Raw genomic sequence first — 10,002 nt, forward strand, 5'->3', positions numbered from 1 at the left:
GCTTCTCCCCCCTACCCCGTCACATTTGCCTTTTAGCCTTCATGGACTCTTTGTGTCCTGATGTAGATACCTTGTGTGTACGTGCTTCAGTATCTTGTTAACATACCTCCAGTGACTCAAAGTGCATCCTCCAGAGAAATGCTGGAATTCCATCATTGCAGAACTCAAGCCTCTCTTTTCTTTCTTGATGATGTTATTTCAGTGGTCAGGGCTTGAGGGTGCAAGTCATTTTCAGAAGAAATAGCAGAGGTGCTATTACAAGCAACAACATTCCTGAGATGATAACTTCTACAGTCAAATAAAAAGGTCCTTGGTGTGTGTTTTCAATTCACTTTGGAATTGTTGGTAGCCATGAAAAAAAACTGCTTCATGGCAAATATTCCCAAAATGCAGTTGAGAAATAAAAAGTTGAGAAGACAAAGTTACTTGATATAGGGAGAGATGCCGGAAGACGTTTATGTGTACGTTCTGAGAATAGCTACATACTACACATGTGAGAACATCATGTAGATTCAGATCATGTAGAAGTCCTGGTACTAATTCCAAGAATTGTTGTCCCTTTAAGATGATTTGTCTATAAGAGAACAATATCTTGCAGCATTTGTTTGATATGTGTCTCAGCCTGTCATTGTCAACCATGGTAGTTGCTTCTCTTACCTCAGCTCCACCAAGACGTCTTGGGTCTAGAAACCCAACCAAATCCAAAAAACATCCTCTCAGAAACCTGTGTGTGTTCCTACTTACTTGTTCATGACAGTTTGAGTTGATATCAATTCTACATGCATTTGGACATGTCCGCAGAGTGGTAAACAATACAGAGGCAAGCAGAAAAGGGTATGTTTTGAAGAACTTTGACGACATGCAGTGGAAATATCATTTTCCCATGCCCAGGAGCGTGCTTGCAGTATGCATGTTACGTCTGGTGGAACCTGCACTAACACGAAAGATCCCACGATGGCGAAAACTACTTTAACTCCGTTGGAGATGTTGCCCGTTGTTCCATGGTGGTATGCCAGATCGAGGGAGTATAGAACAATAAGCTGGCACTGTGGAGTGCTGCATGTTCCTGCTCGACACCATTTGGTACAATTGTTATTTTGCGTCCAATTGTGATTATTACCATTAACATAACTATAATTATCAGTCCCATTATTCATTTTATGTCTGTACCACTACTACCTTTACTGTCCACTGTCTTTGTCTACTGTCTGGTAACCATCAGTCTCATCTGAGACACAACTAACCTTCTAAAGAAGTGGCTCATGAAAGGGTTCACCCATCACCATAGCCTGACTCTTGAACAGAACAACTTCAACTATGTGTAAGCTCTGCTTTAATGGAGGTGCTTGCCAAGTGCAATGATGTGGACATAATAATGCTGGACACTTTTGCTGCTTGCGGTATGGTGCACAATGTTTGCTAGATAAACAAAGATACCTTTTTGACTGAGCAGAACATTGATGCTACTACTGACTTCCCACAGCAGCCTGAGACAGAGGTCATTCATGCACCTTAGACAGGTAGCACAAAACATACATGAGAGGCAATGATGAGCATTCTTCTAAAAAGCTAACTTTGAATTTTCAATGAAGTTTCTTCGATGTGTTCTATTTGCTGTAGTTGACCCTTTCTTGAATGGTGTCTTATCTCAATCTAGTGAATGTCAATCGTGGTCTGCATGTTCATTTGAATCAGGTGTGTTGGAGCAGGGAAACATCTAAAACATGCAGGGCAGGGGGTACCCAGGACCAGAACTGAGAAACACCATCATAGTTTACATGTCTAGGTCATGGCTGGACCATTGTATTAGTACACATGTTTCATTGGGGTGTATGAGCATTCTGGATGTGTCAAACAAAACATTTAGTACTACATGCTACCAAGTGGAGATAATGGTACAGCTGTCTGTTGAGACTTTAAATGTTTTTTCTCTCTCTTTTAAATCATGATTTTATATGTAGCAATTTAGTCTATGTTATCTGCTGTGTTTTTGAATTGAAAAATGTCTAATTTTGCAATATATCGAGATACAAGGTACATGGTTGAATTTCATTTTACAATACAGGGTTGTATAACAAGATTAAGGGGTCTTTCACACCTGAAAGTCTGAAATCTAACTATGTATAGCATGTCCACATTGACAAAAGTTTTAAAATTTATATTTGTCTGATCTAAGCAGCTTAGAACTAGCTCAAGAGGGCACAGGTGGGCTTTAAGAGTTTTAGACATCCAAAAAACCCAGACCAGGCTTCTAATTGAGTTTGTTTGTCAAAATGTGTAGCCACAACTGGCAAGTGGATGGGACAGGTGTCTATTTGGGACTAGGCTATTAATTAAAGTTTTACGGTTTATACAGTGGATGGGTGAGTCTCACAGCCTGAGGGAAGAAGCTGCTCTGAAATCTGGTGGCTGTAAGCAGATACTTCTGTATTTCTTGCCAGACAGCCACAGGTTTAACAGGCCAAGTACCTCTTCCTGACTGCAGTGTGCGTTTTACCCCACCCACGTTGACCCACGCAGCATACAAGAGACCTGCATGGGCAGAAGAATAATACGTCACACGCAGCATGCCGTCGTACAGAAGTTAATATAGAACCCAGGGGTTAGCTCATACTTGCTAACCTTCCCGACACTTTGGCAGTTTCATCTGCAGCCTTTAAATGTGTATTTTTGCTTACAATGCATTCCAGTGCATTGTAAGTTCATTAACATTATACATTTTTATAAATGTTATATTACAGTTACTACCCATTCTGAGTTACAGATGACAGACTGTAGCCGAGCAGAGACAAGGTGAATGCAGTTGTTACATTAAGTTAGACCAGCTCCAGTAAATAGATAAGGAGATCATGCGAGTGTCTCTCTTCTTAACTAAAACAACATAACAGTTAAAACAAGGTTTGACAAATGGCTCCACAAAAGAGGCAAAGACTTTAAAATTCCTGTTGTCAACTGCCTCCACTATTTTTATACAGTCTATGGCCTCCATGGGGCTTCTTGGAAGGTCCTTGCTCAACATGACAGCCACACACTGCAGCCAGGGGCTTGTCGACCAGGCATCGGCTGGGTGGGTAGTCTCGTCATAATCTGTCATCTCTCCAGTTAGCGCACATTTTCATTGGAGTCTCTGTGTAACTGACCCCTCATCTTCAGCCCGAGATGGTTGCATTTTACCGGTTTCGCCGAAGTCGCATGACAGAAAAGTCATCGACACACCCACTTGCTCCGAACAATGTTCTGTTCTATTCACACATGGGCTCACTCGGACATTACATGGACTTTGAACTAACATGCTGGCAGGGTGATTCGGGCATTCTCGTATACAGCTCCTCTGGGTAATGCCTAGATAAGTTCAGGGTTGCAGTGCACGTGTGAAAGACGCTCATGTGTATGCATCTGTATCGATGTGCGCTGCTGTCTGTGAGTCTCTATCTGTTTACCTCTGTTTGTTCCAGTGTCTCCTGCAGCACGTGGGGATCGGTGGGTTATCAGTGTAATTGGATCACCTCCCTGTCATCTTGTCCCGGTGTTTGTTGATAGGCCCTGTTTTAATTTGGCCTTTGTCTCTAATCTGCGGTAGCTGGCCCTCACCACAGTAATCCCTCAGATAAGTGGCAGACAGGACAGATTGGGTACCTAAGGAGCAGCAGCCATGTGCCCTAGCCCTGTTTGTAAGCCTCTGTAAATACGAAGAGGGGGGTGGCGGGGGGGAGCAGAGTAAGATGAAAAAGAGAAAAAATGGATGCGAGAATGTGTGTTATGGAGCTGTGCTTTCTGCTAGAAAGCACAGGGACTTCACTCTAAAGTCAAACCAAGGTCCACAGAAGGTGTCAGCTAAGGTCAGAGGGACTTCTAGCATTTTGTAGCTATTCCTCTGGATGTCACTCCCAGTGGGGATTACTGTTGAGACTCAGTATCACACAGCCTACAGTCCTCGACTTGACAAAGAGCCATGTAATAGCCATTACATCCGACTCATCAAATCTCTCGGAAGGAGAGCGTGATTGGACTCATGTGCTAATTCTTTAAGTTTTCCACCCATATTAGCTCAGACTGTTTTTACACGCTTGCAGCATGATTACCAATACTTTAAAATATCTATGTCACTAAAAGCATTGGTTCCGATGTTTTTTCATTTTAATATTTACATTCAAGTACACTGTAAGCAGAGCAGAGATGCATCATCTTACTTTTATTATCTGCTGGTAAACAAAAATGATGACACGAGTCATTACCTGTATGATTTCCTCATTTTTCTTACTCAAAATAAATCTTTTTCAAAATAAGTCTTTCAGATAGGAACATACTTACTGTCAGTCACTTTCAGGTGAAGACAACATCCCAAGGCAAGGAAGACACATCACACATCTAGGCAATTAGGAGGTGCATTATTCCGTTCTCTTACATCCACTGGTCATTACACGTGGCAGGTGAGGATTCTAAATTGGGTCGTTGATCCTTTTTGAGCCAAGACTTCGTACTGCTCCTGATGAAAGACAAACTGTATTGACAGTATAGACAGCTCTGACCCAGTCTTAAAAGGAGGTGTCTCATCAGGAAAATGTTGCAAAAAACAAAATAAAAGTAAATTGTTAACACCTAATTACCACAACTAATCGCATATAAATCACTCAATTTTATTTCCGTTTTGTCATTGCTTCAGTAATTTAGGAATGGAGCATAGTGTTTGGTAGCTTATTTTCATCAGCTTTTTCATTCATGCTACACACCAGCTGTTTGTCTACCAGCTGGCTAGTAACATCTGATCATATTCATGCAAGTGTGCAGGGTGGCCTTTAAAACACTTCTCACTATAACTGTTCTAATACTTTTTTGAACTATAACATGGCTCTAACCTAGATCCATGGTTTATTGTCCTACCTGCTGGAATACTTTACCAGACCGCATTAAATGTGCTCCAAGATTAACATGGTTTAAAGGCCAACTTCAAACATATTATTTTTTCCATTTGATTAGTTATGTATTTTGTGTTTAAAACACTGCATTTGACTGTTTTAATAGTTTGTCTGTATAGATATACTAACAGAAAAATTATGACCTTTTGTTTTCTATTAAGAACTTTCTTTTCTGTTAAGCACATCTATCTCCTCTGGTATGAAATGTTTGTTTTTATATAAATACAAACATAGCTAGTTACTTACTCACTTCTCTTGCTGTTTAACTTTTGGTATTTGTACTGTTCTTGTGCCATTGTATGTGTTTTGTTTTTGGCAGTTTTGTCCACTTGTATGGTAGACCATGTCTTACCCGATCGAAAATAAATACTGAAATAAAAAATGCTTAATTAATAAATAAACAGGCTAAAAATGCACCAAAATATATATAAAAATAAATGTATGTATATAAATGTATGACATAAATTGATATATCTCTTTAAAGTTTTTTATTTATTCATGTTTGTATTAATGACCTTATTTATTTATGTTCCTTTTTATTTTCAACATTATTTTTACATTTTTAATTATTTTAAATGTAATTATTTATGCATTTGTTTTAATATTTTTGTCTGTATTATTCTTCCTTTGAATTTTCTACCCCATTTATTTCACCAAAGGTATTTTTTTTTTCTCCCTTTTTTTCTTTTTCTCTATGCATTTCTGATATGAGGCAAATTTTGGGGGGGGGCCTCAAGGGGTCTTCTCGCCCATTGGTAGACCTGTCAAACGTCACAGGTTGACCTACAAGCCTATTATTGAAGACAACACCACCAGCCATGTATTCCTTCTTTTTCGTGTGGACGCTCTGACAGACAGTCCGCTAGCCGCTAGGCTAATTTTGCACAACGACTTCAAAAAAGTTATTACTGAACTGACTTTTATGGGTTTTTTTGTTAAATGTGATTGTTATGTGTTTTGATGTTTTATGTGTGTTAGTGGAGTCAATTTAAAATTAACTTTACTGCACTTAAACAGTAACAATTATTTATGTGTTGTTGTTTTTTTCTTTTATGGCCTGAAGCAAGAAAGAAGAAGAAAATGAAGGTAGCATTTTGTGTTCATCACTTGCATCTTTGTCTGAGGACAAAAAGAAGAAGAAGAAGAAGAAGGAGAAGGAGAAGAAGAGTAACAAAGAAATTAACCCAACAACAATAGAATAAATACCTTTTATATTATGTGTAAATACAGAGGAAGAACAGCACATATCTCATTGTTATTGCGTGATTATGGAACATAGGAGAACAGTGGATACTTTTATTATAGCCCACACCCCTAATTTTACTGTGTAAGTACAGGATAACAAGTGGAGAACATTCAAGATTTTTTTTACAACTGCCTACATATCTTATTTGTCTTATGTAATGTGTGTAAAGAATGAAAATAAATACTAGTACTCTGTACCCCTTTCAAAATTTAGGATTAGCTATGTTTGATCGACCTTCATATGCAGTATGTGACATTATTACATTACAGAATTACCTTGTCTTATAGCTGACTTAGACCATGGAACGGATCACCGTAGCCATCACCGCAAAAATTGCAAATCTGTATGTAGTCAGAGTTATACTGAACTTAAATGTATTAAGTCATTGTCAGGAATTATTTATTAAATCTCTTTGCAGCAAACCAAGATTAAAGAATAAAGCAATTTCCCTAACATGTTAGTGTTTTCATTTTAATGGATACATGTAACATGTTTTATACTTCCTGTGAATAAACCATGATTCCATTTTGTTTATACATTGTGTTAATCCTTATTTTTAAAAGGGACCTTTGTGACATGTGTATCCTTGCGCTAAGTTCACAAAGTCCAACGCAGTTTGATGAATTACCTTGTATGTAGTGCTCATATCGCATACAATGAAGACATCATAGCCTCTCTTCAGGTCACACTTGTCTTTGTAAAGAGAGAAAATGTCAGAATAAAGTGGTTAATCCTGCCTGTCAACTCGCTCTGCTGTGTGTCTGTGCATTTCCATAAAGGCCAGAACCAATTGCCCTAAGTTATAAAGTTTAAGTTAAGGCTAGAACATGTGAGCACTCAAAATTTAGCTGCGACTAGCTGACCATGTGGTTCACACAAAGACACTCACTGTACTGCAGTCCTGTGTTTGTGCATGTTGCTAACTGAAAACAATGTGTCAATCTATCAGAGTGTCCACACGAAAAGAAGGAAGACATGGCTGGTGGTGTTGTCTTCAAATAGAGCTGCTAAAGGCCTTAGTTCACTGATCACCTCACCAAAGGAAGCTATGTCTGTTTTGACTGTGGAGAGGAAGGCAAGTAGGCTTGTATGTCGGCCTGTGCCAGTTGAATAGTCTGCCAATAAGCAAGAAGTTGACCCCTTAAGACCCCCTCCCCCCAACCTCATTTGCATAATGAGGCAGAAATGCATAGAGAAATAAAAAAAGGAGAGAGAGAAATAAATACCTTTGCAGGAAGACCTTTGGAGACAAATATTAAAACAAACACATAAATACATTAAAAATAATAATAATAATGAATAATAATAACAAAAAAAAAATTTAAATAAAAAGGAAAAAAAAAAAAATAACTAAGGTAATTAATACAAATGTGAATATATAAAGAAACAACTTAAAAGAGATATATCAATTTATGTTTCCCTGTATAATTTAAGAAATGCCTAAATTTATTGTTTTATATATTTTTTTGCATTTAATAAGATGTTTATTTATTCATTGAGCATTTCTTTGTTTCTTTAATTAATTTCGATTGAGTCAGACAGGTCCTCCATACATCTGTGACATGCTCAACAGTATTTTTTAGCAACATTTGAATGACATCATCACCATGGATAAGGAATAACCAATAACAGCGTTTTCTCCTGAGAGCTTCTCAGTCGACTCTTTGGCCTAGCTGATGTCATGGGATCCTGGCTGACCGCTGCAGCATCTGATGCTTATCAGGGTGTTAGCGTGCGGAGAGGATATGAAGAGGCCGAAGTGATGAGGTGAAAGTGTAGTTCCGACACCACAGCAGCTCCTCTCTTTAGAAAAAAAGAGAAAAGAATCTGCTGTCCCAGGCTCATTTGGAAAGGAGCCTAATTGAATTAGGGCAGAATGAGAACATGGAAGAAGATTTCACATGCCTTCTAAATGCCTGGAGATCTATTACTTAGTCTTGGCAGGATTCTGGGCTCTTTTAAGCTGACACTAAAACCATTGAGTACACTGAGAAATGACAGTCATTCTCTTTCCCCACCACGGAGTCCAGGTTCATCTCTCTGGCACGCAAACAGCATGTGCAGCTGTCTAGAAAAGAGCTCAATAATTAAAATGTATAGTTTTCTGTACATTTCATTTTTGTTCTTTTATGCTTCAAAGTCTGTTCTCAATGAATTCATTTATATGCATATTCTTTTTTGCAATTTTGTTTAATAAAACGTTTTTACATTTTTTTGTTTGTAGATTATGTTTACACCCTGTAAATGCACACATGTATTGGACTAACTAAATTGTGTTATATTTCATGTTTATCTATTAACGTTTGATTTTATCCTACAAAACATTAAGTAGGAACAAACAAAACATAAAAATTCAAGTTTGAAAAGACATAATCCCAAACACATCATACAATCTTCATCAGCGTATAAAGTTTGCTCAGTTGTCATGCAGATAGTTTCTTAACTCGTCTTGCTTAACTTTTGTTGATGAAGACCTACTGATATGGCAGGAAAAAAAGCTAGTAAGTGACCTTGAGTTGCGAATGTTTTGTCAAACTAGTATTTTCAAGGTCAAGACTAATCTTTGATGCTTTATAACAAGACAAGTTTAGAAAATGTCCAAACAAGTTAAGTATGTTAGACATTATAATTTAATCACACTAGAGAAATCAAGAAAGGCACACTTATTTTAAAACCTGATGAAGTTTCTCAAGTTAGCCACATAGAAATATTGTAAAATCTTTGGAAAGAGCGATCTCAGAAAGAAACAGACATTGTATAAGCATTTGAATATTGTATTCAGGCTGTCAAACTGACGTGAAAAAACTATAAAGTGAACCACCGCATCACCTGACTATTGAGAAAGACGACAATGATATTAAGGATTAACACTGTTCCTGTACAGCTGGGTAGGTCTCTGTTCACTATTACAATCATTAAATAGCAAAAACAGTAGGGTTATATAACGTTACATTCAGTTGTAAGTTAGTTAGCGTTAACTAACATTACATTAGGAACAAACCACAGCTGACATTTTTCTGGATTTGTTTTAGGTTTTGGAAAGAGAATAAATCATACTTCTCCTTTAAACCTCTCTGGGTAGTGACTGTAACTATTACAAGTGCCCCAGGAACAGCGTTTGACCATTTCTCAGAAAAATACAGCACAAAAAGCAACAAAATGACTCCTTTTGCATTAGTCAATGGAGGGCATACATGAAAGTGTCGGACCTCAGTAAGAGTGAGTCCTATTGAGCGCTGTGATTGGCCAGCTGTGTATTTGGCCGTGGTTTTGGTCGGTCAACTACTGCAGTGCTTGTTCACAGGGGCCGATGTGATGCTCACTGCACTTTTACAATAAAAAATTAAATTAAGTGAAGATTGTTAATTTGTCTATAAAACAGAGAAAAGATCTAAATTCAGGTATGATGTAGGTATGATGCGACAACAGGTATAAACGAGGAACCAGTGCTTGCAAATGGTTCCTAGGTACGTATCGAATATGCACCAACAGGCATCGGGGGAATACATGTGCTACCTTGACTGCAGTCTGAAATGAACAGGTGTGATGCGAATTTGTGACAATCGACGTCAAGGGGTTAAGACAGTGCAGTGCAGTACTTGTTCAAAATCATTTCACATTGGTTTCATTAAATCCAAAAATCCAAAAGACAATATAAATCCACATGAAGGGAGGCACAAGAGACACTGGAGAATATTTGGAGAAAAACACTAAATCAGCAGTGAACTGGCCCAGAGTGAAGGGAGTAAACCCTCATTACCCATGCAGTATATATACTGACCCATTTCCTCCTGTTCCCTGTCAAATCGTCATATGTGTTCTTTCCTAGGTGTTCCAGCC

The 10,002-nt window shown here is 38.1% G+C and overlaps 1 protein-coding gene across 4 annotated transcripts in view; it reads right to left on the reverse strand.

Moving 5' to 3' along the window:
• pipox (pipecolic acid oxidase) overlaps positions 1-10,002 on the reverse strand; it is a 1,053,392-nt gene that overhangs the window by 703,627 nt on the left and 339,763 nt on the right. The gene's annotated exons all lie outside the window — the stretch shown is intronic.

This window comes from Micropterus dolomieu, linkage group LG17, assembly GCF_021292245.1.
Source record: "Micropterus dolomieu isolate WLL.071019.BEF.003 ecotype Adirondacks linkage group LG17, ASM2129224v1, whole genome shotgun sequence".
Lineage (NCBI taxonomy): Eukaryota > Metazoa > Chordata > Actinopteri > Centrarchiformes > Centrarchidae > Micropterus > Micropterus dolomieu.